We start from the raw sequence: 15,922 nt of genomic DNA on the forward strand, positions 1-15,922 counted from the left end.
CTGTTACAGACAATGCTGCTATGAATTTTATTGCACATTTGTTTTTCAGTTCGTGAGTAAGAGTTGCCCTAGGAATAGAATTGCTGGGTCAGAAAATAAATGCACCTTGCTAGGTGATTCAAAATTATTTTTCAAAGTGGTTGAACCAATTGAAGCTCCCTTCAACAGTATGAGTTCTTATTGTTCCACATCCTTGACAACATTTGGTAATGTCAGGCTCTTAAATTTCTCCCACCTAAAATATATCTCATTGCAGTTCAAAAAACATTGCCATGATTTCTAATGAAGTTGAATGTCTTTTCATGTATTTATTTATCATTGATGCTTCCTTTTTGGTGAACTATTGCTCCTATCTTTCCCCATCTCTCTCTTAACTCATGGTAATTATAGGTGTGTGTGTGTGTGTGTGTGTGTGTGTGTGTGTGTGTGTATGTGTGGGGAGAGAGAGAGAGGAGAAAATACTAATCCTTTGTGTTGGTTTTAGGTGTTGCAAAGCACTTCTCCCAATTTGGGCCTTGCCACTTTATGGTATCTTTTAATGAACAGAAGTTCTTAATTTGAATGTCATCAAATGTATCAATATCTTGTTTCATGGTTAGTAATTTTTAATTTTTACCTGAGAAAACTTGCCCTCCCTATTCTCTATTTTTTGACTCCTTTTATAATTTTATCTTTATATATAATAGATTTTTATGTTCCACAGCATGAGATAGGGATCCAGTGCCATTTTTCTCACAGGAAAGATAGTTGTGCTGGCATAACTTGTTGAGTAGTCCATGATTTCCCCTTTGATCTTCAGTGCGAAGGCTTTCATAAATTAAAATTTTCATTTATGTGAGACTGCTTTTGGTATTTCTCTTCTATTTCATTGTACAAGTTGTTTCTGTGTCAATACCTCCTGTTTGCTTTCCTTTCCTTCTTTCATTATCCATTTTTCTGCCTTCCTCTGAGGATCCTGGATCTTTCATTCCATAATTCACTTATGTCCAAGGTCAGCAAGTTTCTTGGGAACATCCTAATAGACTTCATAGTGGATCAATCACAAAATGAACAGGGCTGTCTCTTGCTCATGTTGGTTTCCTCTCCTAACACATGCCAGTAAGTTATCAAGTCCCCACCCCCACCAGGATGATCATGGGGATGAAGGGAAAAAAGAGTAAGTTCAGTTACTCTCTAAGGTCTCACTACAGTTGTTGTTGTTGTTTTTAATATTTGCCACCACATCACTTTGATCCATTTTCTTTTCTTCTAAACTACTGTCATTCATGTCCCTGGACCCTGGACTCTACACTTCCAAATTGTGTGTGTGTTTTTTTTAATTTTTTAATGTTTATTTATTTTTGAGAGAAAGAGAGAGACAGAGTGTGAGCAGGGGAGGAGCAGAGAGAGAGACACACAGAATCTGAAGCAGGCTCCAGGCTCTGAGCTGTCAGCACAGAGCCCGATGCGGGGCTCGAACCCGTGGACCACGAGATCATGACCTGAGCCGAAGTTGGACACTTAACCAACTGAGCCACCCAGGCGCCTCTCAAATCTCAAATTGTTTTTATATAAATGTGTACTTTATATTTTGCACTCTAAATATTATCTGATTCATTTTGATCCATTTGTTCAGATTAGTTTTGAAACATGATTATATTATCTCAACTATCCACAACCATTCACTGTGATGGTAATCCTATCTTCATCCAAATCAATAATCCTCTCTATATTCATCCAAAATCAGTGTAATAACAGTTGACAGGAGAGAGCTGGATATCATAATTTTATGTACCATTTTCTCAATCAGCATTTATTAATTAATTAACAATTGTTCAAATCATCTATTCATTCCTTATCATTTAGGTCATAGTCTATGACCTTACCTCACAATATTTTGTGCTTTGTCAAGCACCTTGCTGAAAGAGGCATATGATGCCACTGGTATACCTTCATATATATATATATATATATATATATATATAATTTAGCATATAACATATATTGTACCATATATCAGGTATCACATATATTTGTTTATGTCTCCTCCCCAACCCCATGCTACTCTTTATTGATTACCTCATCAATTTTTCAATAGTAATCACTAACCATGCTCTTAAGTTTAAATTACAGTTTTTATGGATTTGATATTACTTCCCATGCCCACCTCTCCCTGCCACTGCCCTCAGCTCCTTCCTTTGATAATCAGGACAAAAGCTACTTTTCTCATATCAAAAAGAAGAAGAAGAAGAAGAAGAAGAAGAAGAAGAAGAAGAAGAAGAAGAAGTAGTTGTTGTTTGTTTGGTGCTTGCGTGTTTGTTTTTCTCCATTACTTCTGAGGATCTGATGCCCCTGAGCCTAGAGACTTGAACACAATTAGGCGCTCACTTTAAACTTTCTCTCTCTCTTTTTTTTTTTTTTTTTTTTTTGGTTTACTACTAAAATGAACCACTTAAGGCCTCTTCTTTACAATTTGAAGATAATTCTTCTTGATGATATTACAAAAGCAGCAGGGAGAAGGACTGTTTTCCTTCCTCTTTGTTATATGCTCACATTGCACTGTTTGGCTCAAGCCATGGGTTTCCCTTCCTTGTTCTTCTTGGCTTGAACATAACTGAAAACGCATTTTTACATATTGAGCATTTGCTTTGCAAGCTTCCGCTCATCCTTGACTTTAGCTTTTTTGATGTTATTCTGACATCTGATCATGCTGCTGACAACCAAATTGGGTTAGGAAAGGTAAAAGAAAGCTTGTCAAGACCTAGTGACGCTAACCTTAAACAAACACCAATATTGCTGGTGACACTGGCAATTACTCCTACTGAGCACTTATTCCCAAAAGGGAATTGGTGGCTAGGAGAGGAGTTTGATCACTTGAGCTGGAGACACACGTGAATTCTGTATGTGATGCTGTTACACTTTGACAAAGAACACTCTTTTACAATATCTAAAGGATGGATCTGAAATAACATCTGTACCTAAGAATAGCAATACTGTCCATTGTGTTAATCTTCAGTGCCCAACCCAATGCCAAGCACATAGTTCTCAATAAAAATATGTTGACAGAATGAGAACAATATATATTGGAGGAGAGGAGAAAAAAAGATTATTTTCTTCCAGTCACATGAGAGACTTGAGAATATGGATTTCGTTTTTCATGTTATCTTTGGGCTGATTTGGCATTTTTCGCTTTAAGATTCTGACCACTTTGAACTACAAGAAATGTTAGTAAAAATAAAGTATATACTTCTTGGAAAAAGCATTGTTTCAAGGTTAAAGACATATAAGCTAGAGCAAGTATGCACATCTTCCCTGTTTGAACTGAAAGGAAAGGAAGAAAAGGAAGAAATTAACAGAAAATTTAAAATCTTTGTCTCTTTCTGATATTCTTGATAAAAGCCTCTTGGGAGTGTCAACAAGAAAGACTTACCAAATCTTCATGGTTAGAGATATTGTAATACTAATGATGTAAGTACAAACATTTCAGAAAGACATTTAGTATTTTCTCTTGAAAATGAATCATTAAGATGGTTTTAATACTCTAAGTTAACACTCTAAGTTTATAGAAAGGTTGAGATTATGTGTGTGTGTGTGTGTGTGTGTGTGTGTGTAGGCAGATGGAGACAGAGAGAACCCTTTTTTCCTGGGGTTCAATTGTTCAATATAAGATGTAGCACAGAAATTAACTTTGCAGAAATTAATTTAACAACTCCTGGTGTTGCAGGTAATAATCTCTAAGTTTGCTTAAGGCTTTTGGAACTAGGCATGGCATAAGTGATCAATTAATAATCAATTCCCAACTTATTAGTGTAGATTCTATATCTCACTATTCACACTCGCTAAACATTCATTCAAATTGAGACCCTTTTTTGGTTATAAAAAGTATGCAATGATATGAGCTATGTTAACTGATTACTAGCTGGGAAGGTTTTCCTCAGTCACAGATCCAACTTCAGTGCAGGGTTTGCTATTTTTAATCGCAGAATTTAGGAGTTTAATTCAGTTAAAAAGGGAGGAAGTTGTCAAGGGAGGGTTGCTAAAAGTTCATGCTAAATTTGCTTAGATCCAGATTGTGTTCATTAATATTTATACATCTATGGTTGGGAAGGGGCGATTATGCTTCTTTAAAAATACTGGGTATTCATTTTCCATGTATCACATAGCCTTCTGATTAGGGAAGGTGGGTTTTCATTGTACGATCAATGGAGATACAGATGGAAACCATCTGGCGCCTCATCTCCTTTTTGTCAAAAACCTTGTCTTGTCTCTCACATGTCAATGATGAATGGAAGGATTTCAATCTCTAGCTGAACAATGCAGTTTGAATCCCTCAGCGAGCCAAGGGGTTTTTGGCAAGCATCGATGGGCTTAATATTTTAAAGAAACCAGCAATCATTTTAATTCATTAGTTGAGGCCTGTTGTTCTAGGCAGTGTTTTTGATTTGTATTTTGGGCATTGGCTTTGTTTTTGATTCACAAGCGTATTCCGTATGGGTATATTTTCTTTTACACAGTGTAAATCATAGGGACAAAAGTAGGAGTTGTATCTGATAAGATGACCAAAATGCTGGGAGTTTCTTTGAATCATTTTCTATATTAATTATGATTCATATTAAGAGTTCAGACCCAAACTGCCCTTGTTACCTGGTACAGAGCATACATTAGAACACAGGATTTAGTTAACCCGACTGTAGATGATGAATCTAAAAATCAATGCAGTACTCTGCTTTGTGAGAGGAAACTTGGCATGAGCCTGTCTTAGAGCATCTCGAGTACAGACAGCACTTTTATGGTTTGTCTGCTGAAGGTAAGTAAGTTCCTGGGTGGAAGCAAAGCGATAGACCCACATGGGCTAGCTTTGACAGTCATGCTTTAGCTAACAAAAAACAGATTGGTTTTTCTGCACTCCACATTTAGTAGAAAGAGGTGAATCACCAAAAACCAAGTTGATGCGAGACCCTTATTCAGAAACTCATTTCTGAGTGTATCTTGGGGTTGGTAGAGATTCAGCTCAATTCTGTACACCTGCCAAGATTGTGATGGTCTCTATGGTGGGTATAGGTCCCACTGCTGACATTTGTGTGGGGCTCTAGTTAAGAGAGCACAGAGCATGCATGTCATTTTACCTAATTATAATGACTATGGTGTTAATGCATAGTGCTTCCTACCTGCCAGGCACTGTTTTAATCACTATGTATATATCTTCACTCGTTTAATCCTTACAACCACTCTAATAGGTAAGTTCTATTACTATCCTCATTTTATAAATAAGGAAACCGAAGCCCAGAGGGATTAGGAATTTGCTCAAATCCTATAGCTGTTAAATGGTAGGGATTCCACTCGAGATAGTAAGGCTCTGCAGTCAGTATGCTACGCCATTGTGTGTATTGTTTCTCATAGTTACCATACGAGGAAGAGATCATTTGTATTATTTGTGTTTTAAGGACAAGGACACTAAGGCATCAAGAGGTTAAGTTATTTGCCTCACTGTAAGATCAACCATAGACGGAAAACAAGACTTGGAGCCAGGACTCAGACTTTCTGAATCTCATCCTATTTTTACAATGAAACATTCAGAACAAATGCCCTGACATGCCACAAAATCCTTAGTCATTAGAGGACTCAATTTAGTTCAGTATAGTGCAGTCCTAGGAAAAGGAATATACTGATTCTTTACAGATTTGCAATACTGTAATCCAACCAAATTACTTATGGTTTACTTTTTATTAACAAGAAATTGAAATTAACTCACTGATGCTACTCAATTGAGTCCTTGCCATATATATGTGTGTGTGTGTGTGTATATATATACATATATATATATACTATACATATAATAATTGATATATATATATATTATTGCCTCCAAATGTTGGTGAAAGTAATAATATATAAGAAAGTAGTAATATATAAGAGCTTTTACATTTTGATAGGAAAATACCTGAAAACTTGCATTTTTAAAAAATGGACAAAGAATGAAATACAAATGAGCTACAATTTTTTAAATGGCAATAAGATTTAACCTCATTAAAGAAGAACAATATGAACCCATCCTGATACTCAAGAGACAAAGATTAAATAAAATGGTAACCTATAACATTACCATATGGTGCAAGGGAATTGGCACTCTCTTCTATTAAGGATTTAGGCTATTATTTTATTTTTAAAATTTTTTTAATGTTTATTTATTTTTGAGAGACAGATCATGAGCTGGAGAGGGGCAGAGAGAGAGGAAGACACAGAATCTGAAGCAGGTTCCAGGCTCTGAGCTGTCAGCACAGAGCCTGACATGGGGTTCAAACCCACGAACCGTGAGATCATGACCTGGGCCAAAGTCGGACACTTAACTGACTGAGCCACCCAGGCGCCCCAAGCATGTAAGCTTTTATAAGAACAATTCATCAGCGTGTAACAGTACCCTTAAAATATATCTATACTTTGATCTATCAATACCACACCTAGGACTTGATCCCAAGAATGGCATCATAGATGTCAACAAAGATTTTTTTAAATAACTGATAAAAACATTATTTATAAAAGCAAGAATCTGAAAAAAATAGGTTTGATTAAATATATTTGGCATATTCATATGATGGAATAAAGCAACTTTGAAAACAAGATGTCTAAAATATATTTAATTTTTTTATTGTTTATTTATTTTTGAGAGAGAGAGTGAGCACAAGCACAGGAGGGACAGAGAGAGGGAGACACAGAATCTGAAGCAGGCACCAGGCTCTTAGCTGTCAGCACAGAGCCCGACATGGGCTCAAACCCACAAACCGTGAAATCATGACCTGAGCCAAAGTCGGATGCTTAACCTGAGCCACCCAGGCACCCCAAGATGCCTAAAATATTTAATAGAATATTGAGATGTAAAAGATGTGGTAGGTGAAAAAGCAGTTTAAAAATCTTATAAAACAATATATAAAAAGCAAATTTAGGGGCGCCTGGGAGCCCCAAGTCAGGCTCTATGCTGACAGCTTGGAGGCTACTTCAAATTCTGTATCTCCCTCTATCTTTATGACCCTCCCCCGCTCATGCTCTGTCTCTGTCTCTCTCTCAAAAATTAAATAATACACATTTTTAAAAATTTATTAAATAAAAGCAAATTTATATCAAAATGTTAATGATTTTATTTCAGAGTAGTAGTGTAGTTTTTTTTTTTTAGTTTTTATTTAAATTCTGGTTAGCTAATATACAGTGTAATAGTAGTTTCAGGTGTAAATAGTGTAGTTATTTTTATTCTTTCTCCTTTTCCTTTGTAGCTTAACGCAATAAAAGTGAGAGACTTAGAAATAAAACATTTTAATATTTTGAATTTTGCTACTACGCTTTTATAATCCTGTAAAAAACAAGATACTCTGACAAGTGGAGGAGGAGTTAGATTTGTAAAGACCTAATTAAATATTGAAGAACAATGAAGGACATAGTCATTAGCCCTTTTAATTCTTATAACACAGTACAGTGGTCCTCAAACTGTAGCCTGTAACAAAATCTTTTGGAGGCTGGGCCCCACCACCCAATTTTCTGATTCAGTAAGTGTGGATGAGGCCTGAGAATTTTCATTTCCCAAAAGTATCCCAGATATTGCTGATGCCTCTTATTGAGGGACCCCATTTCAAGAACCACGGACATAGAGCCTTAGGATGATTTTGCCATTTGCCCAAGGTTATAAAACTTGTAATGGTTAGAATTCAAACCCAGTGCTGATTCCAAAGCCCACACTGTTTCAACCATGTTTTCAATCCTAGGTCAACATTAGAATCGCCTAGAGAGTGTTAAAAAAAACTCCACTTGCCTGGTGCCTACCCCAGACCAGTTGAGCTAAACTTCCAGAGGTTAGAGTAGAAGGATTCCCAGTTCTTCTAGTGGTCGGCCTTGGTTGAGAGCTACTGCCCATCACCACACTTTCAAGCCACCATTTTAATACTGTATTAATTTCAGAAGTTAAAAAGCTGAAGCCCTTTGTTTTAAATTAACTGAACTATAAATACTTCGAAGATCCTTAGTAACAAAGCAGGCAGTTTTAGTAAAATGATTCTCTATTGACACGCTTAGAATATCCCTGGAAAGCACTTTTACAAAATGTCTTCATTAAAATATTTTGTCTTCTGCTGGATCGGAATAGAGAATTTTCCTTTGAGAACCGTTTGTTATGAAGTAAATAAAGGCCTCTTTGAGTAGGTCCTAGGTACCTAGGTATTCATTTTTTCTTTTAGAATGGAATAAGACTCCATAGACAGATTGCCATAACAAGCATTAATTAACATAAAATTACCCATAATCCTGCTTGATACACTACACTAGATACAATATGCAGACAATTATATAGGCACTATGATTTACCTCTTTGGAATTGCTCAGGATCAACCTAGTATTACATATCTGCCTTACACACAAAGCAATATTCTGACACAGAAGTCAACATTGATATTTACATCACATGAAGGTCAGGAATGAATGCTAACGTACATTGAGTAAGTTGCCAACTTCCGAACAGGTTGTGTTCCAAGTGTGCATTGCAGATTAATTCCTGGGGATGCAGAATTTATTTTGCTATGAATATAATGGTCGTCATGTCTCCCTTAAAAAAAAAAAAATCCCAAAGTTAGGGCAGCGGGAGCCAGGCAAAACTGGTAGCAAGGTAGGTTTTTCTCACCAATCCTTCCTTTACTTCAAAGATGTTCTCATTTCTGAGGCAGATCACCCCTCCCCAGCTATTTCAGCTACTTGTTGTGTGACAAGCTACCCACAACTCAGTGTCTTCAAATAACAGTGATTTGCTCTTTCTCACAATTCTGCGGGTCAGGACTTCAGCGTTGAGTGGGCACTTCTTTCACTCCCTTGGCATTGGTTGGGGTCATTTAGCCTGATTCAGTATGGCTGAGCGGGGCTAGAAACTCCAAGAAAGTTTTACTCAGTTATCAGGTGACCTAGTGCCTCTCATGGGACTTCTTGTAGCTAGTTAGTGCTTTCTCCCAGTGTGGTGGTTTAAGGGTAGTCGGGCTTCTTACATGGAAGCTGGTTTCCAAGAGGGAAGAAGAAAAGGCCTCCAATCCTCTTAAGTCTGGGGCTAGGAAGTCCCGGGAGTCAACACAGCACTTCTTCCACATTACAAGTTACAAAGCTACCCTGAGTTTAAACGTGAGGGGTAATGGACCCTAGCTGTTCAAAGGTGGGGGTGGGTATGTGCATATAGGGAAGGAAAAAATTGATGGTGGCCGTCTCCGAGACCATTCCTTCACTGTTGGATTCTGGAGGAGGTTGAGATGTGGGGCCCTAACTCTTCAAAGCAGAACCCACCAATATGGTCATGCCCCAAAAGTAAGTTCAGTGGAGGCCAGGGGAGTAAAAATTCTTCAGCAACAGCTAAGAGGATGGTGGATGCATGCACATCCCTCTTTTAGCTCCCATTTTGTCATAAAAAAAAAAAAGTCAAAAATATAAGTTTGCATCTGGGGAGGAAATTGAGGAGCGTGGCTGTATCAGGATTAGTTTCAGCTGCAAGTATCAGAAACCCAAAATAACAGTGCGGTAAAAAGAAGTTTGTTTCTCATGTAAAGTTTGAAGGCAGGCGGTGTGGGACTAGCACGTGTTCTTTCAGCTCACTGTTCCACCTCCAAAAAGAGATTGGAAAATGGCAGTTCGTCCAGAATTACTGTACAGATACAATATATATCCCTTCCCAAGTTCAAATCATCACAATTTTTCATTCGTGAGCCTTTAGGCAATTATCCATCCATGCCACCAAGTTTCCTAAATATCAACTGTTTACAAAAATTTTGATAGCAATGTTTGTGATTGTAAATTCCAGGCAGAGACAATTTCATACTTCATGAAATTGGCCAAGGCCCCCAAATTTACTTAAATGTGAAATGAGCGATTTACTACCTTATTCAATTTCTTACTTAAAAAAATTTTTTTAACATTTATTTATTTTTTTAGAGAGAGAGAGAGCACAAGTAGGGGAGGGGCAGAGAGAGAGGGAGACACAGAATCCAAAGCAGGCTCCAGGCTCTGAGCTGTCAGTACAGAGCCCCATGTGGGGCTCGAACTCAGGAACCACAAGATCATGACCTGAGGCAAAGGTGGATGCTTAACCTGAGCCACCCAGGCACCCCCCCTTCTTCCTTTTTTGAAAACCACATGAAATTATTGCTATAATCATTGTCAGTTGAAGTAGTAAAACAACTCTACTCAGGAATAGAAGAGACAGACACATAAATGTTACTTTAACCGTACCTTTGTTAATGGAGGTAGAAGGAACACTGGATTAGCAATCAAACAAGCATGAGCCTTCAGATAATTAGATAAGCATGAATCTTCAGGCAAATTACTAAATGTCTTGCAAACTTAGCTACAAGAACCTGTAAATGTAGACGGTAATATGTTGACAGTGTGTAGGGAAAGGTGTCAAATGAGATAATAGAATATAAGTAATGGAAAACAAATCAACTCCACAAACTTCAGATATTTTACCTTCATTCATTTCATTAAGAGCATCATCATCATCATTTTTTGTTGTCATTCGCTATGCTTCTTTCTGAATTGTCTGAGATTGCAGATTCTGCCTGTTTGGCAGCCTTTTTGCTCTCCGGGGTGATTACTGTGACAGGGCTCTGAGTTGCCCTTTCTGTGGAAATTATCGCTAACTATGACTCTACTGGATTGGTAAAGCCTGAAGACTCGGGAGATGTACAAAGGAAAGAAAGACATTAGAACAACAGCCAACATTTGAGTCCCTGGGATTAGGTCCTGAGTTAGCGCGTTTTCCTGCTTCAGTGTCATTTAACCTGCATCTGGGCCTTACGAGGAACATGCTATTATTAGATCCACTTACAGGAGAAGAACAAGCCTTACAGAGATTGTTGACTCGCTAGAAAATAAGTAGTGGATCCAGGATTTAAATCAAACTAACTCTTGGGGCACCTGGGTGGCTTGGCCGGCTAAGCATCTGACTCTTGATTTCGGCTCAGGTCATGATCTCACAGTTGGTGGGATTGAGCCCCGCGTCGGGCTCTGCCCTGACAGCACAGAGCCAACTCAGCATTCTCTCTCTCTGCCTCTACCCTGCTCGTGCTCTCCCTGTCTCTCAAAATAAATTTCACATTTTAAAAAAACTTATAAATCAAACTAACTCTTAAGCCAGTGCCATTACTTCCCATGCTTACCTGGAGCCTCAGCACTGGCTAATCAAGACCAAAGAGATGATGAGAGAAGGTTCAGCACAGAGATGGTCTTGTAGCCAGGACTGGCTATATGGCATATAAGTGACCTGGGCAGTCGCTCAGAGGGGCCCCATGCTCAGTTTCCTGGGCTGTTGGTACCATCGCAAAATTCCTAATAATTTTTGAACAAATGGCCCCTCCTTTTCATTTTCCGCTGGGCCTTGCAAATGTAGTCAGTCCTGGGAGACACTAAGGTGAGAGAAAGGATGAAAGAGAGTAGACTGCCTTATTGCTAACATGTAGAAAGCAAGAAAAGGGGATGGGCAAGTAAAATTTGCTGAGCCCCTCTTATATGCCAGGCATGTATCCATGCCATTTTTACAACCATTAATTCATACCTTCTCCAGAACAACCCTATGAGGGAAATGAGTTTATTATTTTATAGGTAAGGAAACAGATTCCCAGAGAAGTCTTTGCATAAGGCCACACAGCTGGGTAGAGATTGAGCTGGGATTCAAGCCCAGGTGTGTCTGAGTTCAATATTCTTATTCTTTCAACCCTTCTTGGCTGCTCCATGGTTGAGATACAAAAATACCTGGTCTTCACAGGCGTGTTCTTATGACTTTACACCTCTGCAGAAATAAATTGTGATTAAAGGTGTGTGGTTTACAATCAGGTGGAGTTGCTGTCTGCCAAGCATATGAATTTATCCCTGGTTGAGCCTGGCCTAATGAAAGATTCTCAAAGATAGAAACTGTAATATGTTACTAAGATCAAGAGTGATATCAGAATTACTGGACAAAGGCCTGACTATGCAGTGCTATTTTGATGAGCCAATTGCAGCAAGGTCTTCAATTTATAGCAATAAACTAGGAGTCCAGGCACCTGAATTCTACTTTTGACTTTAAATAACATTGAGTAAGTCATTTGACTTCTTTGAGTGTCAACTATTAATTGAAAGGGGTAACCCTATGGTTACAGTAAAAATGTTCAACATAGCTAGAACCTTCGGTAGGAAGCCCTATTGGCTCCCCATTTAGTGAGATGTCCCTCAGCAACAGGAAGGAGAAGAAAGAGAAGCGAGGAAGAACCCTCTGTCCCAGCACAGTGGAGCTTCCTTGAGTGGACTGACTTCCTCACCCTGTTCATGCTTTGGCTCTGTCTGCCTCCAGTAGCCAGGGTTACTTGCCCTGCAATAGCAGTGAACGTGCCAGCAAGCTGGGAGAGGTAGTGCGGGATGCTTGCTGAGGAGGGAGAAGGGAGGAGTTCTAAATTCACTAGTATTTCTCAATCATAATTTAGCTCTTTCGTTTCTTTCTATTTCAATGCACTTTGGGCAAGGACCCAATGGCTGTGTCCTAGCAATTGCTCTAGAAATGATTGGGAGTGGTTTCACAGTCACGGGTCCAGGCTCAGCCAACAGGAATGCTATGATTAATAGATGATGTCTGTCATGGGCACATGGGCGTATGGAGGATGATAGCTGTGGCTCACATCCCATCTTTAATGTGTGCCATCCCTACTTCAATGTAGACTGCCGATATATGGAAATAAGTGACTGAATAGTCACTTCTGTCAGTGTTAACTTTGTTGTAACTATGATAAAAGTGTAGTCCCAGAAGTTGGCTAAGAAGATTCTAGATTTAGGGCATTGTCCTATATAAGTGAAAAACGTTTCTCACTTAAAATTTTCTCTTGATGTCTCAGAATGTGGATCACAAAATATTTGCATCAGAATCACCTAGCTAGCTTGTTTAAAGTACAGTTTTCTGGGCTGCATTCAAGACTTACTTCATCAAAATCCTTGTATGGATAAGACCAAGAGATTTGCATTTTCAATGTCCTCAGTGATTGGGGCGTGTGTGTGTGTGTGTGTGTGTGTTGAAGTTGCAGAACCATTGCCTGATAAGATTGGATGTGAAAAATTGCATTTTTAAAACTGGCAATATTTTCATTTAGCACATCTTAATCTCAACTAAGAAGTCACTTTGCAAATGGTGCTAGAATTCAGTAGTGGGTTATAAATACACAGTTTGATTAAATAAATTATTCAGTAGTAGTTGTGGGGGACCTAAATAAAAGGTAAGGGCAAACAAAAAGTCTTTTTTAGGAAGTCTCATAGTTGTAGCTTACTCAAGCCGATGATGTTGGATGAGGTCACAGAAATATGTTGTCTTTTTTTTAATTCCCGTATCTTTGATGTGTGTATGTGTGTGTGTGTGTGTGTGTACGTACACATCAATGTGCAAGCCATGGAAGGAGAATAGGATTGCAGAAGGGTGGAATCTATTTTAAGAATGGCCAACTTCTAAGAGATAATTAGACAACAGTAAATTGGCACCAGTAACAGCAGGGAAGAAAAGGAAAGGTATTGGACAAATGCTCAGAAGGCCATTAGAAAAAGTATTCCAATTTCAGCAGTCATGTGAGAGCAGGACAGTATCTCTGAAAGGACATGGTTCAGACCAGGCAACCTCAGTTTGAGTCTGACTCTACCACTTAACTAGTCCTGTGATTATGGGTAACTTACTTAATTCCTCTAGATCCCTGTTTCTTCATTTATGAGACTGGAAAAAGACAGAATCAATATAACCAGGAACATAGGGTAAGAGTTAATAAGGAAAACAAATGAGGTGCTGGCATGTAATAAACACTCAATGGAATCTGTTTGAGAGGAGCCAAGGCTAAAAACAACTTTCTCTTTTAATGTGTAGATAATCAATATTGTTACTTTAATGTGGAATCATTTTCCTGTGAGTTAATTTCACTGAGACTCAGTTATTCATATGTGAGGAAAGTCTTATCATAAAGACAAGAGGGTTCTACAAATAGCATCACTAGCCTCTAGAATTAGATTGAAGTCTAGAGATTCTCCCTGAGGAAGGAGCCATTTTTTTGTTTCCCTGATGTTAGATGATCCCAAAGCGTACCTTAATTAATCAATCAATTGATTCAACAAAAATATTTTGACTTGAGCCCATCCTTAGGAGTCAGCCTGTGGTCACTCACAAGCTTGTGGACCTGATCTATATGCCACAGAAACATCTAACTATGTCTGAACAACTAACTATGTAGAAATAGGGGGTGAGGAAACTTTACTGATGTGAAGACATTTGAATTTGGTTTTGAAGGATGAATACAGTTTTCCAGATAGGCTCCAATCAGGGAAGCCATGCCAGGCAAAGGGAGAGTGCTTTCACTTAGGTAGACTCTATAAACAACAGATGGTTAAGTAAGAGCAACTAGGTGAATATCTGTCCCCATTGTTCATCCACGTGTGTGGACAATGGGCAATTTAGTCCTTGATGAGTGTGCTGTCCAAGACTTAAGGATCAGTTTAATCATGGCAGACTAATGGAGAGGATGGGAGAAATCTTTGCTTCAGAAGGGGAAATGGCTAAATTCCTGGTGACATACTTTGTTTGCAAACTCAACCCAACATAGTAATGGGAAGCCTTCCCATAAGCTCCTTTTCTTCAACCATCTTTTAAAATCAAGAAGTTAAAAACCATAAGTACTATTTCCTGGAGTTTGAAATTAGAGGCCAGGCAGGGATAAATGCATCATGACATTGACATTCTGTCCTTTCTTATTTATTTTATATAAGCAGTGTGTTCTCTCAAGCCTACTTGCATAAACACATAATGATACATATTTAATGAATTTGTTCTTTAGTAGCTATAGAAAATGTGCTTTATTAGTATACCACTTCAATCTTGGTGGCATCCAATCAGATAAATCAGTCATAATGGTGTATGCGTATGTGTTGTGTGTGTGTGTGTGTGTGTGTGTGTGTTGGCAGATAAAATGAATCAGTGAAGAATAAATATGCATATGCACACATAAAAGTAGAATTTAGAAGTGCCTTTTGAGCTCATGAAACTACGTTTTTTTCTTTCTGAGGCAAAAGAAATGTTATCTTCTTTCTTATTTAAAAGGAATTGCAGGTCAAATTGAGCCCAGGCTCAAAAATATTAAATTCTGAGCAAAGTAGGGTCCAAAATAAACTTCTCTATAGAAATATACTCTAGCCCACTGAGTCTCAAAATTCATTCCATTATCCAGTTCCACTGGCGGCGGGGGGGGGGGGGGGGGTGCTAATTTAGAATACAGATTCCTGGGCGCACATAAAAAGATCTATTCAGTAGGTCTGGAGGGGGGCCCAGGAATCTTCATTTTTAACAACCCAGTGACTGATGTAAGTGGTGTCAGTATCAGAATTTGAAAAACTCCACTTTATCCCTTCCTGAGTAGGAAGGTTCCCTTTCAGTCAGATGAGGTTAATAGGTTGTAGGTTGATAGGTTAATAGGTTGTAGAATTAGAGCAAAGCATCAGACTGATGTGAACGGAGAGCCCTGTGAGGCTAAAGAAGAACCAATTAAACCCCTGAGTTAGTATTTTATCAACAGAGCACTTTATATAGCCCCAGGTAAGGCTGACAGATTCTGGTTCTTGTTCTCCTCTTAATCCTGTTCGCTGCTCATTAGTACTTGGCCCTACAAGAAGCAGCTCCAAGTGAAATGTGGGAGGGAGGCCCTTGAGGCCTTGAAGACTTCATCTCATCAGTAGTCCATTTACACAGGTTACTCTGGGAAGACTTCTGCAGTACTAGGAACCAGGCCTCTTACTCTGAAAGACAAACAAAGATTTATCCAAAACTAGGCAAAAACAATTAACTTGGTTAAAGAGCACTAAATGAACCTCAGAGTCAATCCTTCAAAATCAAAAGGGATTACATCCCTTATGAGACTCTTGCCTGACAAGAACTTTGAGG

Source organism: Lynx rufus, unplaced genomic scaffold, assembly GCF_022079265.1.
Source record: "Lynx rufus isolate CCGP_SWC_20201006 ecotype Redwood Valley unplaced genomic scaffold, mLynRuf1.p SCAF_5, whole genome shotgun sequence".
NCBI classification, from domain to species: Eukaryota; Metazoa; Chordata; class Mammalia; order Carnivora; family Felidae; genus Lynx; species Lynx rufus.